At 47.0% G+C, this 21,958-nt stretch overlaps 1 protein-coding gene across 1 annotated transcript in view; it reads left to right on the plus strand.

The window, feature by feature from the left end:
- Window positions 1-5,007: 5,007 nt before the first annotated feature.
- Window positions 5,008-21,958, plus strand: part of B3GNT2 (UDP-GlcNAc:betaGal beta-1,3-N-acetylglucosaminyltransferase 2) — a 55,465-nt gene continuing 38,514 nt past the window's right edge. The window contains exon 1 of the mRNA XM_069768686.1: window positions 5,008-5,194. The gene's annotated coding sequence lies outside the window, so the exon portion shown is untranslated. The remainder of the gene's footprint in view (window positions 5,195-21,958) is intronic.

Consider the following 21,958-nt stretch of genomic DNA (forward strand, 5'->3'; position numbering starts at 1 on the left):
ACAGACGGAAAAACCCTTAGACAATTATATATATAGATATCATATATACTCGAGTATAAGCCGAGATTTTCAGCCCATTTTTGGGGGCTGAAAGTCCCCCTCTCGGCTTATACTCGAGTCATACCCAGGGGTTGGCAGAGGAGGGGGAGTGGGGGCAGTGTAATTATACTCACCTACTCCTGGCGCGGTCCCTGGCTTCCCCAGCGCTGGCAGCTTCTGGTTGTACACAGCTCTGCAGGGGACAATTGAGAGAGAATCTTGAAGAGTAGAGAAAGCAGTCTGTAGATAAGGAGGAAAGCACAGGACAGGAAAGTACAGTCCTGAAGCTGAAGTGATACCTGAAGGCAAGTGAAGACAGCAGCAGCAAGAATACATCCACACCTCCATCCAGCATGTATCACAGAGAGAGACAATCCCGTAAAAGAAAAATCTGAAACTTAGATCCGGCTGAAATCTGTATATCAGTGAGAATGAATGAAGATGGCAGAGTGAAAGTTAGTGCAATTTTATTAACTAACACAAGTCAAATTTCTCTTTTTCCTTGTCAAAGGTCTCCATAGGCTTTATGCTGACCATACTCACATACTCATTACATAGATATCGTTCAGCTGACCGCTGTCACTACAACTCCAAGAAACTTAAAAATTCTTGGCAAAAATTATTACAGCGTAACCACAAATGACAAATTAGTTGCAGGTGTTTTTTCTGACTAAAGCAGCGCGGCTACGTGAGTTTCTGCATGTCCTATTTAGAGAAATAAAAGAGTCACCGAAATTCCTGCGATAAATGTGTCAAATGTGAATTACCATAAGGCCTTTTCACACGGACGTAATTTCGGTAAGTATGCCATACTTGTGCAATGAATGGCAAAATTGATCAATCGCAGCCTCCAATCTATTCTAAACTCTGCTGCCCGACTAATCCACCTGTCCCCCCGCTATTCCCCAGCTTCTCCCCTCTGTCAATCCCTTTATTGGCTCCCCATTGCCCAGAGACTCCACTACAAAACCCTAACCATGACGTACAAAGCCATCCACAACCTGTCTCCTCCATACATCTGTGACCTCGTCTCCTGGTACTTACCTACACGCAACCTCCGATCCTCACAAGATCTCCTTCTCTACTCCCCTCTTATCTCCTCTTCCCACAATCGTATACAAGATTTCTCTCGCGCATCACCCCTACTCTGGAACCCTCTACCACAACACATCAGACTCTCGCCTACCATCGAAACCTTCAAAAAGAGCCTGAAGACCCACCTCTTCTGACAAGCCTACAACCTGCAGTAACCACCGATCGACCAAACCGCTGCACGACCAGCGCTACCCTCACCTACTGTATCCTCACCCATCCCTTGTAGATTGTGAGCCTTCGCGGGCAGGGTCCTCTCTCCTCCTGTACCAGTCGTGACTTGTATTGTTTAAGATTATTGTACTTGTTTTTATTATCTATACCCCTCCTCACATGTAAAGCGCCATGGAATAAATGGCGCTATAATAATAAATAGAGAAGAGAAGAGATGGATCCAGCACTTCAGATAAAATCCAAAGTTTTATTTCATTCTTTAAAACATAGTTTCAGGGAAACGTTCACACTTTAACTGAGGCTGTATATTAATCATGTCCAAGGAGAAAGTCCCATGAGAAAATCAATATCAAGGTTTATGCGTTTCGAAGTTTCCTGTTTATAACCTGATTTGGTTATGAATAAGAAGCATTGCTTCGAAACGCATCAACCGTGATATTGATTTTCTCGTGGGACTTCTTCCTCGGACAGATATACAGCCTCTGTTAAAGTGTGAAATTTTCCCTGAAACTATGTTTTAAAGATTGAAATAAAACTTGGAATTTTATCTGAAGTGTTGGATCCATCTCTTCTCTTCTCTTCATCGACTGGTTCAGATTGCGTTAGTGCAATCCGTTTAGTGCCTAGCGCTAGCGGATTGCACTAACGCAATGTGTTGTAAAGGGGTCGCGTTAAACATCCCCGCTCTCGCAAATCTCAGATCTGCGAGAGCGGGGAACGGACCGCGGGCGCGCCTCGGACGCTGCAAGCAGCGTCCGCGGCGCACCACAAAACACCAGCACATTGCTAGCGCGTGCCGAAAATGGCACGCACTAGAGATGCGCGTCCCCATTGCTGTTAATGGGCGCGCTAACGGACGCGTTGCACGGCGTTAATTTCGCCGTGCAACGCTGTCCGTTAGCGCGGTCCCATTAACGCAATGGGAACCTAGCCTTAGCCTTAGAAATACCGATCCACTTTGGTGGAACTAGAAGATGCTGCATTTTTGATGTAGCAAATATGCAGCTTCCAAATCCATGTGGTGGTAATATGTGGTCTGGTCATGGTATGATGGTATTTTTGTCCCTTTTAGGCTACGTTCACATTTGCGTTGTGCGATGCTGCGTCGGAGACGCAACGCACAACGCAAACAAAAACGCAACAAAACGCACGCTAAAACGCAGCGTTTTGCGACGCATGTGTCCTTTTTTGCCGAAATTTGGACGCAAAAAAAATGCAACTTGCTGCATTTTCTGCGCCCCACGCTTGCGGCAAAAAAAACGCGTGCGTCGCAAAACGCAGCACAACGCATGTCCATGCGCCCCCCCATGTTAAATATAGAGGTGCATGGCGCATGCGTCGCCGCGGCTGCGCCCGACGCAGCCCGGCAGAACGCAAATGTGAACGTAGCCTTATGTGGTATTATTGGTCACTATGTGGTGGTAATGTGTGGTCAAGTCATGGTGTGAGAATATTTGTCCTTTGCATGTGGCATTATTGGTCATTTAAAAAATGTATGTGGCACATTCCCTTAAAGAAAAAAAAATATATACCTAAAAGAGTATGGGAAATTTTATGAAATGTTTAATAGGTTAGAGTAGAGTAGGGCCCGGCCTAAAGTCTACCTTGTTGTGGTGGCGGTCCTGCGGATTAAAAGTTCTTTTGGCCAGAACAAAAGCTGATGGCTATGTATGTGATCTTGTGTTCGATGGGAACTGTTAATGTGTGATTGGTGAGGAAGTGGAGCAGAAGTGGAGTTTTTCCAAGAGTGACGATGGGACTTGCAAGTTTTGCACGGTGGAGGCGGAATGGGGTGGAGCCTGGACAAAGTCTGAAGGGGGCTCAAAAATGTTGCCAGTATGGGGTCCTGAAATTCCTGGTGGCAGCCAGGGTCCCTCCCTGAAGCATGAAGAGATGAGGAAACCGAAATGTATCATGATGAATTAACGAAAACCAGACTGCAGATTTTTTACACTAAAAGTATGAAATCAGTATGACAGCGCCATTCTGCCCATACTTTTAGTTTTACATGGCCAATCTTGCTGACAGATTCTCTTTAAGTAAAGCTGCTTTGTTTTTGATACTTGCTGGTATTTGGCTTTGACAAAAATTTATTGACATACTTAGGTGCAGATTACATGCGTTTTTGATGCGTGTCCGCCATGGAAACGCACTAAAAACTCATGAACGTTTTACACCTGTGGAATTTCAGCACCTAATGTAAGTCTATGGAGAAATTCCAAACAGAAAACCCGCTGTACCCATAGGAGAAAGTGTCACGCTGCGGATTTGAAAAACGCACCGCAGGTCAGTTTACGCTTTGTTACAAAGAAGTGCAGAGGGCCGGAGATTTCTATACATCAATATAGAGCATCAAAAACACACCGAAAGCTCATTGTGGGAATGTAGCCTTAGAGCAAAATAAAAATGTTTTTTTTATTTAACCCCTTTATTACTTATGACATATACGTATGTCATAGGTCGTCTCTTCTGTTTGATGTGGGCTCTGCTAATGAGACCGTAACTTTTTCAGCACATGTTAGCTGATTTCATGAGCTGACATGTGCCCCTAACAGCTGCAGGTGGAATCATGATCTACCCACGGCTGTTAACATGTTAAATGCCCCTGTCAATCTCTTACAGTGGTATTAACATGATAGCGCCGGATTAGCGTCATTAGCGCCATCTATTGCCACCCCTGTCACTTGATCGTTGGGCGCCAATGGACAACTCAGGCCGGTTTGCAGAAGCCCGCTGTGGTTGTCATTGCCGAACTGCTTTGAGCGCCGCCCCTTGGCCGCTGCTCATAGCAGATGAGCATTTTTGCTACACACGGCAGGGCGGGAGCATGATCGCAGCTTCTAGTCTCCCATGGAGACTATTACAGCAAGTGTAAATCACCACCCTATTCGCCCCATTCAAAATTAAACAATAAAAAAAAACCACATATTTGGTATCACCGAATTCAGAAACGCCAGATCTACCAATATATAAAAATAATTAATCCGATCTATAAATGACGTAACGAGAAAAAATATCATAAAACGCCAGAAATATATATTTTTTGGTAGTTGCAACATTGTATTAAAATGCAATAACGGGCGATCAAAACACCGTATCTACAACAAACTGGTATCAATGAAAACGTCAGCTCGGCTCGCAAAAAAAAAAAGCCCTCGCCCAGCCGCAGATCACAAAAAAATGGCAAAAACGGAAGAACCCACAGTGCTAAAGGGGTTAAAAGCATTGTGCTCCAAGGTAAAATCACTCCAGGTTGTAAGGAGGGGGAGACAGGAGCACAGCTGAGTACATTTTTTGCAACTTTTTTGGAAAAGTCATACCACAAGTGTAAAAACACGCAAACTGGATTTGTTAAGAATCAATAAATCACTGACAGAAGGTTATTCCAGCCAATGACAGACATGCACTGATGATATGTAATGCACTATGTCCCAAGCTCAGGACCACACTACAAGCAGAAAGCTTAGCAGGGTCATTCATCAGCCAATCAGAACGCAGCTTTCATTCTTGTATGCGTTCCTATTGGCTGCTGCGCACAATGGCGCTCCCTCTTCTTCTGCCTGTGCAGCGTGTCAGTGACCGGAGGGGCGGGGCTTCAATGTTTTCTCAGAGAGACGTCACTCAGCGTTAAGACACCGCCCATGTCTCCTCGGTTGACCAATAAGGATGGAGTAGAGCTCAGAGCTCCGCCCCCGGCTGTGAGTGACTCGCTGAGTCGTGCTTGTGCGGTGCAATCTGTGGTCGGCACTGGCTGCTGCGCGCCCGGACAGGACGGTCGGACCGGGAGCCGCGGACTGCACCCTCTCTAGATGGCTGCGGGGAGATGAGGCAGCAGAGAGGATGATCAGACCCTGGCAACACTCACTGCACAGGAACCGTCCCGCCCAAGGTACGTGTGCGCCCGGTGCCGCCGCTGCTGCAACAGGGGGTCGGGTCCTCCCGTGATGCAGCACTGAGCGCCGCACTCTCGGCTGTCACATGCAGCTGGAGCAGACTTTACTTCCCAGGAGCCCGGATGTTTGTGCTGGGGCTCCTGGAGGGTCCTCTCCTCGGGGGCTCCTGGAGGGTCCTGTCCTCGGGGGCTCCTGGAGGGTCCTGTCCTCGGGGGGCTCCTGTAGGGTCCTGTCATCGGGGGGCTCCTGGAGGGTCCCGTCCTCGGGGGGGGGGCTCCTGGAGGGTCCCGTCCTCGGGGGGCTCCTGGAGGGTCCCGTCCTCGGGGGGCTCCTGGAGGGTCCCGTCCTCGGGGGGCTCCTGGAGGGTCCTGTCCTCGGGGGGCTCCTGGAGGGTCCTGTCCTCGGGGGGCTCCTGGAGGCTCCTGTCCTCGGGGGGCTCCTGGAGGCTCCTGTCCTCGGGGGGCTCCTGGAGGCTCCTGTCCTCGGGGGGCTCCTGGAGGCTCCTGTCCTCGGGGGGCTCCTGGAGGCTCCTGTCCTCGGGGGGCTCCTGGAGGCTCCTGTCCTCGGGGGGCTCCTGGAGGCTCCTGTCCTCGGGGGGCTCCTGGAGGCTCCTGTCCTCGGGGGGCTCCTGGAGGCTCCTGTCCTCGGGGGGCTCCTGGAGGCTCCTGTCCTCGGGGGGCTCCTGGAGGCTCCTGTCCTCGGGGGGCTCCTGGAGGCTCCTGTCCTCGGGGGGCTCCTGGAGGCTCCTGTCCTCGGGGGGCTCCTGGAGGCTCCTGTCCTCGGGGGGCTCCTGGAGGCTCCTGTCCTCGGGGGGCTCCTGGAGGCTCCTGTCCTCGGGGGGCTCCTGGAGGCTCCTGTCCTCGGGGGGCTCCTGGAGGCTCCTGTCCTCGGGGGGGGGGGGCTCCTGTCCTCGGGGGGCTCCTGGAGGGTCCTCTCCTCGGGGGGGGGGGGCTCCTGTCCTCGGGGGGGCTCCTGGAGGGTCCTCTCCTCGGGGGGGGGGGCTCCTGGAAGGTCCTCTCCTCGGGGGCGCTCCTGGAAGGTCCTCTCCTCGGGGGGGGGGGGGGGGGCTCCTGGAGGGTCCTCTCCTCGGGGGGGGCTCCTGGAGGGTCCTCTCCTCGGGGGGGGCTCCTGGAGGGTCCTCTCCTCGGGGGGGGCTCCTGGAGGGTCCTCTCCTCGGGGGGGGGCTCCTGGAGGGTCCTCTCCTCGGGGGGGGCTCCTGGAGGGTCCTCTCCTCGGGGGGGGCTCCTGGAGGGTCCTCTCCTCGGGGGGGGCTCCTGGAGGGTCCTCTCCTCGAGGGGGGCTCCTGGAGGGTCCTCTCCTCGGGGGGGGCTCCTGGAGGGTCCTCTCCTCGGGGGGGGCTCCTGGAGGGTCCTCTCCTCGGGGGGGGCTCCTGGAGGGTCCTCTCCTCGGGGGGGGGGCTCCTGGAGGGTCCTCTCCTCGGGGGGCTCACTCTGCTGCTGGGTAACCCTTTAAATGCTGAGGTGTGGACTCTGCAGTATTTCGCGGAGGGCTGTGTACATTGTATCTGCTGAGCGGTATACTGGGGGCAGAGCACAGGAGACCGTGTAGTGGACGGACCTGCCCTGCAGATATCCTCAGGGATGGGGCTGATTGGAAGGACCCCTGGAAATGTAGGGGCTCCTAGCACTGAACTTTTCCTGTTAGTTTTTGTTTATTTTACTCAATTGGGCAAAATATAAATATTTACATTCTGGACATTCTCACTATGACTTGTGACAATTGTGCTTGGCCCGTGATACAAATGTCCATCAGATGACAATCGTATTATCGGCGTGGGGTGTAACTGTAGGGGGGGGGGGGGGGGGTCCTAAAGCTTCCATATGAGAAAAATACTATTGAAGGTCTGTGATAGTTGGGGGTCCTGTTGGAGATTTTGTACGGGAATCCAAGAGTTTCACATTACGCCACTGCTCATAGGTGGATAGTCCATGGTTCATGGACGTGTTCTCTGTTTTTCACAGAATGTTTTGATTTTTTTGTTTATGTAAGTGGCTCCAAAAAGGTAAAAAAAAGACATGTTTTTGATCCTAGTCACAGATCACCCATACAAGTCTGTGAAAAATCGCGCTCCCTGCTTTTCCGCGCTCCCTGCTTTTCCGCGCTCCTCACTGATTTGTTTTCTTCCGTTTTTCACATTAGCTTGATGGAAGCCGTCCATTTATTGCGCACAGGAAGAACTGATGGTAAAAACTGACACTAATGGAAATCTGATCCCAAATAACCGATGGATGACTGTCGGTTTTTATTTATTTAATTTTTTTGTACACATGTTAAATCGCCAGCTTCAGAGTGTGACTTGGAGTAGGAGCCCACAATCTGTCCCGTTGACCTATATTTTATGTATAATGAGCTCTTGAATGCTGCTGTCTTTCATAATGTGGTTTTGAGGGACCCTCCCATTGGAACAGCAAACATCATGCCTTCCATAGGCACAGCACGCCCATACATAAGGTGATGGACCGAGTGGTGGCGAGTTCAGGTTATGGAGTTAGGACCCTCGCAACACCCCCCCACTCCCCTTCCTCCCTCATTTCCAAGCCTGCTGACTTCATCGATTGTCCCTCCTTGTTGTGGAGTTTGATGTCTATGGAGTTTTTCCTGCCGGTCTACTTGTCACACTGGTTCTTGGAATGGTCTACCTGGATCCTCCCATTACCCCCTCATCCACCAAGTAGCAGCTGGTCAAGAAGATCTTGCTGGACCTGCATCATGAAAAGTGACCCTCTGTGTCTTCCCCCTTATCTCCATGAACAATGGAGCCCAATTTACTCACCCTTTTCAAGACTAGGCTCTGAAAAAGCCCTAAATGTTGACTAGCTTTACACCACCTGCTCTGTCACTTATTGTGCTTAGGGCTGGCTCAGATGAGCGCATGATTGGCCCATGTGCACACATGGAGAACGCATGGATTTGTTATAGCCAGCCTTTATGACACGGACTGGAAACAGTCAGCATGTTTGCTTTGGTTACCATACATACGTCAGAATCCAGTCTAAATCAATCCTAGTCCTCTATCAGGAGCCTTGTATAGGCACCATGGAAGCACTGTCCTGCCCTCGGTGATGACGGATGTACCTACCCCCTTATGAGTATGGATGGTCTTTCTGCATAGGGTATACCCTATCGGTACAGATCCTGGGCCTGCGTCTTCTATGGTCGGCTTTAAAGCTGCTGCCCGGTGCTGGGTATTACTCCCTGGTCTCAGTACAGCAACAACCTAAAAATATATTCCCGAGCCTGTTATAATGTGGGAATATATTATATTTATTTAACAAGTCCATCCTCACGCTGGATACAGATGTAGCGGAACTTGTGCTCCCAACCCGCAGTCCTATGTAAAACCGTGATGGTGCAGTAACTACATAACAGACTGGGCTTTGCTATGGCCCTGTTCCTAGGGTGCATTGCTTTCCTTCCAATATCTGGTTTACTGATCATTTCCCCCTCTGTCCTCTCATTGCTGTCAGGTGTGAACTGCTGCTGAGTCTGAAATCTGTTGGGAAGGGGGGAGAGGCGGCTGTGCCACCGCCTGTACCATCGCCTGTGCATGTCGGAGCTCATAATGGTGTCTGCCTCTTAACTAGTGACTGTGTTTTCTCTGGAAGGGGGAATCAAGGAAGCATTGTTGTGGCAACCACAAGATTTTTATTGTGAGGAAGGTTCTACACGTAGAGGTGTTGCAGAAGGGGTTAATTCAGGAGTTTCTCACTTGGCTCAAACTTTGCTTTTTCCTGTTGAATAGGTCAGTTTTTTTGGGCACAGACTGATGATCGTTGGATTTTTGTTAGAGATGAGTCGGTGTCCTTTTACGTAAAGCGTCTTTAACCTAAGCGCACTGTTGTGCGGAGTATGAAGGAGTATTTCCTCTGAGCAATCAATACTTTAAAGGGGTTTTTCTATACATAAAGTTTGTTTTAATCAATAGATCTTCAAATAATTTCCAGAATTGGATGTGTTTAAAAAAAAAATAAAAATAATGTTCCTGTGCTGAGATAATCTTATACATCTGCCCCTGCTGTGTACTGTGTAATGGCTGTGTCTGACTGTGCAGGAACATGGTCTGACCATACCACAGCTCCTGGGCAGGGTAGGACTCAAGAGTATACATACCTGTACGGTCACACAGCCATTACACAGTACACAGCAGGGGCACATCTTTAAGATTATCTCAGCACAGGAACATTTTTTTTTTTTAACCAATTGTGGAAATTATTATTACAAGATCTATTCGTTAAAATGTACTTTGTTAGTTGGGAAAATCCCTGCAAGGATTTTTTTTCACTTCTTAAATGTGGGGACCACTGTGCGATATGGGAATGCAATATTTTGATCTTTCCATTGTTGTTATTTTTACATCCAGATCTCACAGGTTCACATTTCGCGCATGTATTTAATGCAAAATATCAAAATGCATGTGACTTTTACCAGAACCCTACTAGTGCTAAAAATTAATTTGATATGTGCCATAAACAGTTGTTTTTTTTTATTTTTTTTTATCATTTATTTTTATCTGTAATTGCGCTATCCATTTCCAAAATCCGATGGAAAAGTTCAGAGGTTCTTTTATCGCTCCCCACTTCTGGATATGGCTGTAAGGTTACATTGGCGGCGTGTTTCATAATGGATGATGTCTCCTCGGAATTGCTCTCCGGGGGCTGAGCGGGCGTCTCTTGAATTGATGTTTATAGCAGGTTGCCATCACAATAGGGTGGCATCTGTTGAGCTTGTGCACTGTTATTTACCTGCGGTAATTTCATAGTGTTAAGTAATTGTGGCGGATGCATTATCTCTAATCGTATAGGTGCGAAAGGCCCAGAGCAGTTTTTGCTATTTTTCTATTTTCTCATCTCTTTTGTATGTCTTGGTTATATTTATAATGACTTGTCAGACGAGCAGGAGTGGCCCCTGGGAAATTAATTGTTGTTAGGCCTTGCCTTAAGGTACCGTCACACATAACGATATCGTTAACGATATCGTTGCTTTTTGTGACGTAGCAACGACATCGTTAACTAAATCGTTGTGTGACAGCGACCAATGATCAGGCCCCTGCTGGGAGATCGTTGTTCGCTGGGGAAAGTCCAGCACTTTATTTCGTCGCTGGATCTCCCGCTGACATCGCTGAATCGGCGTGTGTGATGCCGATTCAGCGATGTCTTAACTGGTAACCATGGTAAACATTGGGTTACTAAGCGCAGGGCCGCGCAGGACTAAGGTCCTGCGCTTAGTAACCCGATGTTTACCCTGGTTACCCGGGGACCTCGGCATCGTTGGTTGCTGGAGAGCTGTCTGTGTGACAGCTCTCCAGCGACCACACAGCGACGCTGCAGCGATCGGGATCGTTGTCTAGATCGCTGCAGCGTCGCTTAATGTGACAGTACCTTTAGAAATAATTCTTATCTTTGGTACAAGGTGTTTTTTTTTTCTGTTTTTTTTTTTTTTTTTTTCTTTTTTCACTCCCCAAGGTGAAAATGTCAATATTTCACACTGCTGCTATCTCCCGGAGTGTGCATTTCCCCTACTGACTGCGGTCCGGGTACATAAAGACATTTTCCAGCATGTTTTATAGAGAGAGCTACTTGTATTTACTAAGCAACAGTTGTCTGGGGCATAACTACCGGCAAGTCGTCCCCACAGGAAATGATGAAACGGCTTGTGATAATAACTGCTAAAAGTCATAAGGCCTAATTCAGACGTCTGTTCGCACGTGTTCTGTCCTTGCTCTTCGCTAGTGGAGAAGGGGGGTGCGAGGGTAGTATCAGTCACAACCAACTGCATATCCAGTGCTGGAAAGTACCCTCGTTTTTTCTTCTGTCAGCTGCAATCACCAGCAGGTATAGCACCCAATGATTTCCAATTACAGCAACAAATCGATCAGCATGAAGAGCTCCAACAATCCCCCTCTCTCCTACCTTTATAATGGGCACATGGCTCTGTTCACATGTTTGTGTATTTTGGCAGACTTCTTGTCCGCAGTCTGCCCCGGGGCCATGACCATTTTTAGCAGGGCTGTGGAGTCGGTTTAAAATGGACCAACTCCAACTCCTAAAATATAAATTGGGTACAGTAGTACGATGCAGGATGTGCTGTAAATGTTTTCATAAGAATTTGGGAAAGTTATGAAATGTCGTATAAACATCTGTTCTGCTCCTGATCTAAGGATCTTTGTTTTTAGCGGACATGAATCTGTGCTGCACTTTATGTCCATGCTCAGTAGTGACCAGTGCTGTGGAGTCGTAGTTGAGATGAATCTGTGCTGCACTTTATGTACATGCTCAGTAGTGACCAGTGCTGTGGAGTCGTAGTTGAGATGAATCTGTGCTGCACTTTATATGCATGCTCAGTAGTGACCAGTGCTGTGGAGTCGTAGTTGAGATAAATCTGTGCTGCACTTTATGTACATGCTCAGTAGTGACCAGTGCTGTGGAGTCGTAGTTGAGATGAATCTGTGCTGCACTTTATGTACATGCTCAGTAGTGACCAGTGCTGTGGAGTCGTAGTTGAGATGAATCTGTGCTGCACTTTATGTACATGCTCAGTAGTGACCAGTGCTGTGGAGTCGTAGTTGAGATAAATCTGTGCTGCACTTTATGTACATGCTCAGTAGTGAGGCAGTGTAGATGAAAATTGTTCTTTTATGTACCGTATATACTCGAGTATAAGCCGACCCACCCCCCTAATTTTGCCACAAAAAACTAGGGAAACGTAATGACTCAAGTATAAGCCTAGGGTGGGAAATGCAGCAGCTACCGGTAAATTTCAAAAGTAAAAAGATACCAATAAAAGTAAAATTAATAGGTTAAGTGTTTTTGAATACCCATATTGAATCAGGAGCCCCAAGTTTGATGGGCCCCATAAGATGCTCCATATTAAAATATGCCCCATATAATCCTGCATAAAGGTCAATAATGGTCCTATAAGATGCTCCATAAACACATTTGCTCCATATAGTGCTGCACAAATGTTAATTATGGCCCCATAAGATGCTCCATACAGACACTTGCCCCATTTGCTGTTGCTGCGATAAAAAAAAATATCACATACTCACCTCTCGTCGCTCAGGCCCCCGGTACTTGAAATATTCACCTTTCCTTTTTCTGGCTGCCGCTCTTCGACGTCTAATGCACTGATGTTCAGCAGAGGGCGCGCACCAACCACGTCATTGCGCCCTCTGACCTGAGCGTCACTGCAGAAGGCGCTGAAGACGGAGCGGCAGCTGGAGCGAGAAGAGGTGAATATCGCGCAGTGCTCCCCCTCCCCATTATTCTCACCTGTTCCTGCTCACCTGCAGTCCCTGCTTTCCCAGCGCCGCAGCTTCTTCCTGTATTGAGCGGTCACATGATACCACTAATTACAGTAATTAATATGCAGCTCCACCCCTATGGAGTAGGTGAGTATTATTAGACAGCCCCCGCTCCCCTTCCCCTGCCGACCCCTGGGTATGACTCGAGTATAAGCCGAGAGGGGGACTTTCAGCCCCCAAAAATGGGCTGAAAATCTCAGCTTATACTCGAGTATATACGGTATGTGGGGAAAAAACAGCTGCTTATATCTCCATTTAAAGTTCTATTCACACCTAGTTTGGGGTATACATTGAGGTTTGCGTACAATAATTAATTATTTATATAGCGCCAAAATATTCCGCAGCGCTTCACAAATTATAGAGGGGATTTGTACAGACAATAGACATTACAGCATAACAGAAATCACAGTTCAAAATAAATACCAAGAGGAGTGAGGGCCCTGCTCGCAAGCTTACAAACTATGATACATCAATCTATTAAGGTTTTTTCTAATGGGAGGGGACTGTTTTATCAACAGTCTCTCTGCACATCAATATTAGTGATTTAAGGAATATATTAGTAATGTAACTTTTGCACTGTTATGAAGTTTTTGTTAGTTGCTTAAATAAAAGTTTGCTTGATTTTTAAAACATCACAGTATATATAATTTTTTTTTTTCCCTCCAAGTCATAACTTCCCATAAACATGGGGGGTTGTCTTCTATTGCAGTTTCGCTGTGGTCTTTTGTAGCAGAGTTGATCCTATGTGCAACTCGGATTGTCCCATGAAGCAAAGAGAGATTGACCTACTACTCACTCTTAGTGCTGACTTTGCAATATTCAGTGCACGTGGTGTAATCTGCTGAAAAACCACAAAGCAGTGTAGCAATTTGGTGAAAAATGGTTAATGTCTGCTACAAGGTGATGTCTGGGCAAAATAAAACTTTTCCCAAGGAAAGGGAGATGTTGAGAAAACAATAAAACAAACCCAGACCTACTCGCCTACGGGGAGATTCAGTGCTGGCTGCTTCGGGGTCTTAAGGTACCGTCACATTTAGTGACGCTGCAGCGATCTAGACAACGATGCCGATCGCTGCAGCGTCGCTGTTTGGTCGCTGGAGAGCTGTCACACAGACAGCTCTCCAGCGACCAACGATCCCGAAGTCCCCGGGTAACCAGGGTAAACATCGGGTTACTAAGCGCAGGGCCGCGCTTAGTAACCCGATTTTTACCCTGGTTACCATTGTAAATGTAAAAAAAAAAAACACTACATACTTACATTCCAGTGTCTGTCGCGTCCCTCGCCTTCAGCTTCCCGCACGGACTGAGCGCCGGCCGTAAAGCACAGCGGTGACAACACCGCTGTGCTCTGCTTTACGGCCGGCCGGCGCTCAGTCAGTGCGGGAAGCTGAAGGCGAGGGACGTGACCAGACAGCGGGAATGTAAGTATGTAGTGTTTGTTTTTTTTGTTTTTTACATTTACAACGGTAACCAGGGTAAATATCGGGTTACTAAGCGCGGCCCTGCGCTTAGTAACCCGATGTTTACTCTGGTTACCAGTGAAGACATCGCTGAATCAGCGTCACACACGCCGATTCAGCGATGTCTGCGGGAGATCCAGCGACGAAATAAAGTCCTGGACTTTCCCCAGGGGCCTGATCGTTGGTCGCTGTCACACATAACGATTTCGTTAACGATATCGTTGCTACATCACAAAAAGCAACGATATCGTTAACGATATCGTTATGTGTGACGGTACCTTAAGAGACGTGAAGCTGTGATGTCACTGATAAAGCACCCCCTCGCCCCGGTGGACCCCTGCAGCTTGTGATTGACCAGAGTGGCAGATGACTTTGCAGAATATGATACTAAAATATCCGATGACGCAGTGCTCAAGTTATGACTTCTGCACGCCGCTATTCACTGGCCACAGTGGTCCTGCAGCTGGTGGAATGGTGCATCATCGCTTCCTGACTGCGCAGGCGCTGGATCCATGTGGGCACCGCTAGGTGAACATGGTGACATATATTTCTTTCCAGTCACGTCACCTGGGAATTTTTTTTTTTCTTCTGTCAACATAACCATATGAAAATTTGTTAAAATTGTATTTTAAAATTGTGTTTTATCCTCAAGTCAGTGACTGTCGGGGCTTATGTCTGAATGTGCTGACCTTTACTAATGATGCATGTCTGTTGGACATCATTTTCACCCATACCTGCCTATTTGAGGCAGGCACCAAAATGTGGTATTCCTCTCCCTGTTACAAGCGGATTTACCATAATTATGATCTGGACTAATAAATTTAACTCTATACACATTCTCCATTAAAGTGGTGTTCTACAGTATATGTAGGTTAAATAAAGTCGGCCTTCACAAGTCAAGGTGCAGATAACTGCCAGACATTAAAGTGAACCTGTCAGCAGGATTGTGCACAGTAAAGGCCCCTTCACATTTAGCGACGCTGCAGCGATACCGACAACGATCCGGATCGCTGCAGCGTCGCTATTTGGTCGCTGGAGAGCTGTCACACAGACCGCTCTCCAGCGACCAACGATGCCGGTAACCAGGGTAAACATCGGGTAACTAAGCGCAGGGCCGCGCTTAGTAACCCGATGTTTACCCTGGTTACCATGCTAAAAGTAAAAAAAAACAAACACTAGATACTTACCTACAGCCGTCTGTCCTCCAGCGCTGCGCTCTGCTTCTCTCCTCTCCTCCTGTACTGTCTGGGAGCCGGAAAGCAGAGCGGTGACGTCACCGCTCTGCTTTCCGGCTCACAGCCAGTACAGGAGGAGTGCAGAGCGCAGCGCTGGAGGACAGACAGCTGTAGGTAAGTATCTAGTGTTTGTTTTTTTTTACTTTTAGCATGGTAACCAGGGTAAACATCGGGTTACTAAGCGCGGCCCTGCGCTTAGTTACCCGATGTTTACCCTGGTTACCAGTGAAGACATCGCTGGATCGGTGTCACACACGCCGATCCAGCGATGTCTCCAGGGAGTCCAGCGACTAAATAAAGTTCTGGACTTTATTCAGCGACCAACGATCTCCCAGCAGGGGCCTGATCGTTGGTCGCTGTCACACATAACGATTTAATTAACGATATCGTTGCTACGTCACAAATAGCAACGATATCGTTAACAATATCGTTATGTGTGAAGGTACCTTAACCTACAGACAGTGTCAGGTCAGCGCCGTTATACTGATTACAATGATACCTGGTGATGAAATCCGTCTTGTGGTTGTTGTTGTTTAATCATTTTTTTGTAAACAATAACATATTCAGTATGTAAAATCGGTCACTGATGCCTCACTGACCTGCCCCCTATCAGAAGCCATCAGTATGAATAGCTAATCAGAGCACCACATGAAGACACCATCCCGGAGCACGATTACGTCATCAACTCAACAACTACAAGACTGATTTTTATCAACAGATATCATTGTAATCAGGATAATGGCGCCGAGCTGACGCCAGGTTACTGAGCACAATCCTGCTGACAGGTTCCCTTTAATGAACGTCTTTATGAAGCGTTTCAGCAGCCACTCCTGAAATCAGACAAAACTTTTCAAAAAGGACTCTTCCGCCTAAAGTCTGTGGCTGTAGATTGTCGTCACAAAATGACAGCGTGCTCATATTCCGAAGGCGGAAGCGGTTTCTACTTTAAAATCTCGTTGTTTTTTTGTTTTTTTTACAACCTTAAACTGTCTGCACTTGTCCTAATGGTAGAAGCAGTCTTGCTACTGTGTAGCTCCGACCTCCTTTTAATTATTTTTTCTTCTTTTATTGATATCAGTGGCACAAAGAACAAGCACTCCCGGTGTTGCTATTCTGCGGGTTGTTTCCACTTGACCTCGAGTTACTCGGTCAATAATTAACTTTAATGTTTAGCAGCGATCATGTGAGCTGAGAGGGAAGAATGTGAAGTGGCTTATTGAGAAGTCAGATGATGGGGTCTGTCAGGAGGCCCTGATTATATTCCTATTCATAAAGCTGGAGAGTTTTGTCTCGTGTCGCCCAACCTGATCCTTCTTTGTTTACGGCAGGGGTGGGAAACCTTAAGCCCTTGGCCATTTACGGCCCGCGACCTTTTCTCCAGCTCTCTCTCAGGTTCACGGGGACTGCAGTGCTCAGGCCAGCAACCGCATTTTGATGGCCACCGGCCTTTAATTTCTTCTTGCTCTGCGAGCACTCGCATGCATCGTTCATTACGGAATGCTGGAGCGCATGCGATGAAAGATGACTTCCTCAGGCTAGCCAGCGCCAGCATCAGGACGTACTTTGTGGGCGGCGTTATCGCTAGGATGTCGCGTAAGTTTCCATTTCTTAGTGTGGGGGGTGATGGCTATGGAAGACCTGGGACTGATATGTACACCTTTCTCTCTGTCACCGCATTTCCCAGTGACCTACAACGTACCAGAAACTGGAAGTCCTTTAGAGGAAGTTTCTCTTATCTAGTAAAAATGTGACTGTGGGGAAACTGTGAGTCATTCTATAGTCTGTCATGGTGCAGAGACACGGGTGCGTCCGTGAGACATGAGCCCCGGACCCCATCCATAATACTGGTGTGGGACTTCAGTACCTCTGGGGGTCCCAGTCAATTAGTCATAACCAGTGACTTATCCCTTGCCCAGGAGTACGGCATGTTGGATCTTTATTTTTCGTTCCTATAACTACACCACTTTTTTTTTTTTTTTTTTTTTTTTTTTTTTTTGAGGCCATGCCACGTTTCTAGCCCTAACCCTACATGAGCGCTTAGACGCCCAGGCACCAGCTGATGACTTACTCAGCTTAGAGAAACCCCGCGTTCTGGGATATTTCAGAGAAGGTCTTTTTCTTCAGACGAACTAATTAAGGAACTACTATTACAAGTTACAGTAAAGGAAGGAGTTACTATATTTGTGTTCCGCTGTACATGAGGATATTGGTACGTATGTGCATCTTCATAGAACTGAAAAGGTGAAATTGGTACATTTGTAAGGTTTTATATAAATGGGTTGTAGCTAGAGGCAGTAACTGGGGCATTTGCCCCTGATGATGGCTTTTGGGGAGCTGTGTGTTCGCGTGTGTGCCCCACCTTGGGGTTCATTCAGATGTCTGAGCACAGACCACAACTCACGGTCTGGCCGCAATCCTCCCAACCGGAGCATGACTTCTTCACATTGGGTCGGGAGAGCCGCAGCCAGTTTATGCATTGCGGCCTGTGCTCAGGCAGATGTCTGAATAAAGGTACCGTCACACTGAGCGACGCTGCAGCGATACCGACAACGATTCGGATCGCTGCAGCGTCGCTGTTTGGTCGCTGGAGAGCTGTCACACAGACAGCTCTCCAGCGACCAACGATGCCGGTAACCAGGGTAAACATCGGGTTACTAAGCGCAGGGCCGCGCTTAGTAACCCGATGTTTACCCTGGTTACCAGCGTAAAAGTAAAAAAACACAAACACTTCATACTTACCTTCCACTGTCTGTCCCTCGGCGCTCTGCTTCTCTGCCCTGTGTCAGCGTCGGCCAGCCGGAAAGCACAGCGGTGACGTCACCGCTCTGTTTTCCTGCCGCTGGGCTTACACAGGGCAGAGAAGCAGAGCGCCGAGAGACAGACAGTGGAAGGTAAGTATGAAGTGTTTTTTTTTTTTTTTACTTTTACACTGGTAACCAGGGTAAACATCGGGTTACTAAGTGCGGCCCTGCGCTTAGTAACCCGATGTTTACCCTGGTTACCAGTGAAGACATCGCTGAATCGGTGTCACACACGCCGATTCAACGATGTCTGCAGGGAGTCCAGCGACCAAATAAAGTTCTGGACTTTCTGCAGCGACCAACGATCTCCCAGCAGGATTCTGATCGCTGCTGTGTGTCAAACTGAACGATATCGCTATCCAGGACACTGCAACGTCACGGATCGCTAGCGATATCGTTTAGTGTGACGGTACCTTAAGTCCTTACTGGGGGGATTTAGATACAGGGGGAGAGGATGTACATTGACCCTTTTTGCCCCAGATAAATAAAAGCTCATGTACAAATCTGATACAAGCCACTTTGTTGTTTTTTTTTTTTTTTTTTTCCACTCGTCTAGTAATATATCCCTATTTAAACTAGCCGATTTTGGTTGATAAATGGTCACTGGTCAGGCACTCTGACAAATGTTCTACGTGTCCATAGAATATCACATTGACACCACATCACATTCTTACTTGGGGTGATATTCCCTGATTATTGGTCAGTAATCGAGGTTTCTTACATGGGAATTTGTAGATCTAGTAGATCACCCCTCAAAATCTCCATTAATTGTATTTGTTTCACAGTTAGTTTGCCTTCATTACATATCTGGTTCCTCCTATGAACCTTGGTTGTTGTACGGTATTGGCATAGGATGTGCACAGATCTTTTCTGTAGTTAAAGGGAACCTGTCACCCCCAAAATTGAAGAGGAGCTAAGCCCACCAGCATCAGGGGCTTATCTACAGCTTTCTGTAATGCTGTAGATAAGCCCCTGATGTATCCTGAAAGAGGAGAAAAAGAGGTTAGATTATACTCACCCAGGGGCGGTCCCGGTACAATGGGTGTCGCGGTCCGGTCCGGCGCCTCCTATCTTCATCAGAGGACGTCCTCTTCGGGTCTTCATGCTGGAGCTCTGGCGCAGGCATAATTCTCTGTCCTGTTGAGGGCAGAGCAAAGTACTGCAGTGCGCAGCCGCTGGGGCTTTCTGACCTTTCCCGTTGCCTGCGCACTGCAGTACTTTGCTCTGCCCTCAAAAGGGCAGACAACGTACTGTATGCCGGAGCCACGGCGTGAAGACCAGAAGAGGACGTCATCTGATGAAGATAAAAGGCGCCGGACCGCGACACCCATCGTAGTGGGACCGCCCTTGGGTGAGTATAATCTAACCTCTTTTTCTCATCTTTCAGGATACATTGGGGGCTTATCTACAGCATTACAGAATGCTATAGATAAGCCCCTGATGCCGGTGGGCTTAGCTCACCTTCAATTTTGGAGGTGTCGGATTCCCTTTAAATGATGGAAATTTTGTCAACAGTGATTTGTCAGTGCTTCCCAAAGTTTTGGGGGATAACACTCGGTGTGCCAATGACCACTGGTACCACAGCTGCTGGTTTGAGCCATAATCTATAAATTTTGATTTTTAGATATTGACATTTTTTTTTTACCCCTTTCTATCATTATTTTTTTTTTTTTGCCTCACTCCTGTGTCAATTGATATTGCTATCGCAACAATCCGAAGTTTCTTTTTCTTGATTGGTTACGTTGTGTCTTGTGGGCCAGTACTTTGTTGGTATGCAAAAGTCCCACAAAAATCTCATATATGTTCATTTTCGAACACTTTCCACTGTGCGCCCATCACCTCTTAGTGGGCAACTGGTAATTTTTGCTAATGTTCCAATGAATCATTTTTGACAGTGTTGTGCCACTAGACTGTGCAGTGTGGACTTTTCATAACAGAAGACATTTCAATCCTGCTTTTATGGCATTCTTCCAATGGCTTGTTCTTGTGCAGACCTTTTGGTTTATTTCTTCAAAGTTCCTTTAGCAAGCCATAGTCATGTCTTATTTTCTGATCTGTTTTTCTTTTCTTTTTCTTATTTCAGCTGTCCACTATTGTTTCACTTTGTTTTTGATACTCTTGTGTTGCCTAGTGAACTTTCAATCAGTGCTGTGGAGTTGGAGAATAAAATGGACCGACTCCTAAAACATATACCGTATATACTCGAGTATAAGCCAGACCCCCTTCCCCTCTAATTTTGCCACAAAAAACTAGGAAAACTTAGTGACTCGAGTATAAGCCTAGGGTGGAAAATGCAGCAGCTACTGGTAAATTTCAAAAATAAAAATGGGTACCAATAAAAGTAAAATTGAGACATCAGTAGGTTAAGTGTTTTTGAATATCCATATTGAATCAGGAGCCCCATATAATGCTCCATACAGTTTGATGGACTCCATAAGATGCTCCATATTAAAATATACCCCATATAATGCACAAATGCTGATTATGGCCTCATAAGATGCTCCATAGAGATATTTGCTCCATATAATGCTGCACATGGCCCAATACAGATATTTGCCCCATATAATGCTGCACATGGCCCCATACAGATATTTGCCTCATATAATGCTGCACATGGCTCCATATGCTGTTGCTGCGATTAAAAAATTACATACCTCTCCAGCTCACAGCACTTGCTATATTCACCTGCTCCCCATTCCAGCGCCGACCGACGCAGTGGTGCTGACGGTGGAACAGGGAGCAGTTGAATATCGCGCACTGCCCCATCATACTCACCTGCTCCTGGCGTTGTCCCTTCATTTCTGTTTCCCAGCGCCGGCAGCTTCTTCCTGTACTGAGCGGTCACATGGTACCGCTCATTACAGTAATGAATATGTGGCTTCACCCCTATGGGAGTGGAGTAATGTCCATATTCATTACTGTAATGAGCGGTACCATGTGACCGCTCGCTACAGGAAAAAGCTGCCAGGGAACCAGGGACACCGCGCCAGGAGCAGGTGAGTATTATTAGACAGCTGGCGCTCCCCCACCCCTGCCGACCCCTAGGTATGACTCGAGTATAAGTCGAGAGGGGCAATTTCAGCCTAAAAAAATGGGCTGAAATTCTCAACTTATACTCAAATATATACGGTAACACATTGGGTACAGTAGTTCAGTGCAGGATGTGCTGTAAAAAATTTTTTATTAAAATTTGGAAACGTTATAAAATGTCCTATGAATATCTGTTGTGTTCCTGATCGAAGGAACTGGTCTTTTAGTTGAGATGAATCTGTGCTGCACTTTATGTACAACCCCTGGCAGAAATTATGGAATCACCGGCCTTGGAGGAGCATTCATTCAGTTGTTTAATTTTGTAGAAAAAAAACAGATCACAGACATGGCACAAAACTAAAGTAATTTCAAATGGCAACTTTCTGGCTTTAAGAAACTCTAAAAGAAATCAAGAACACAAAATGTGGTAGTCAGAAATGGTTACTTTTTTAACCAAGCATAGGGTAAAAATTACGGAATCACTCAATTCTGAGGAAAAAATTATGGAATCCCCCTGTAAATTTTCAGTCCCAAAACTTAACACCTGCATCAAATTAGATCTGCTCGTTAGTCTGCATCTAAAAAGGAGTGATCACACCTTGGAGAGCTGTTGCACCAAGTGGACTGACGTGAATCATGGCTCCAACATGAGAGATGTCAATTGAAAGAAAGGAGAGGATTATCAAACTCTTAAAAAAGGGTAAATCCTTACGCAATGTTGCAAAAGATGTTGCTTGTTCAGTCAGCAGTGTCTAAAATCTGGACCAAATACAAACATGGGAAGGTTGTTAAAGGCAAACATACTGGTAGACCAAGGGAGACATCAAAGCATCAAGACTGTAAACTTAAAGCAATATGTCTCCAAAACAGGAAATGCACAACAAAACAAATAAGGAATGAATGGGTCTCAACT

This window comes from Ranitomeya imitator, chromosome 5, assembly GCF_032444005.1.
Source record: "Ranitomeya imitator isolate aRanImi1 chromosome 5, aRanImi1.pri, whole genome shotgun sequence".
NCBI classification, from domain to species: Eukaryota; Metazoa; Chordata; class Amphibia; order Anura; family Dendrobatidae; genus Ranitomeya; species Ranitomeya imitator.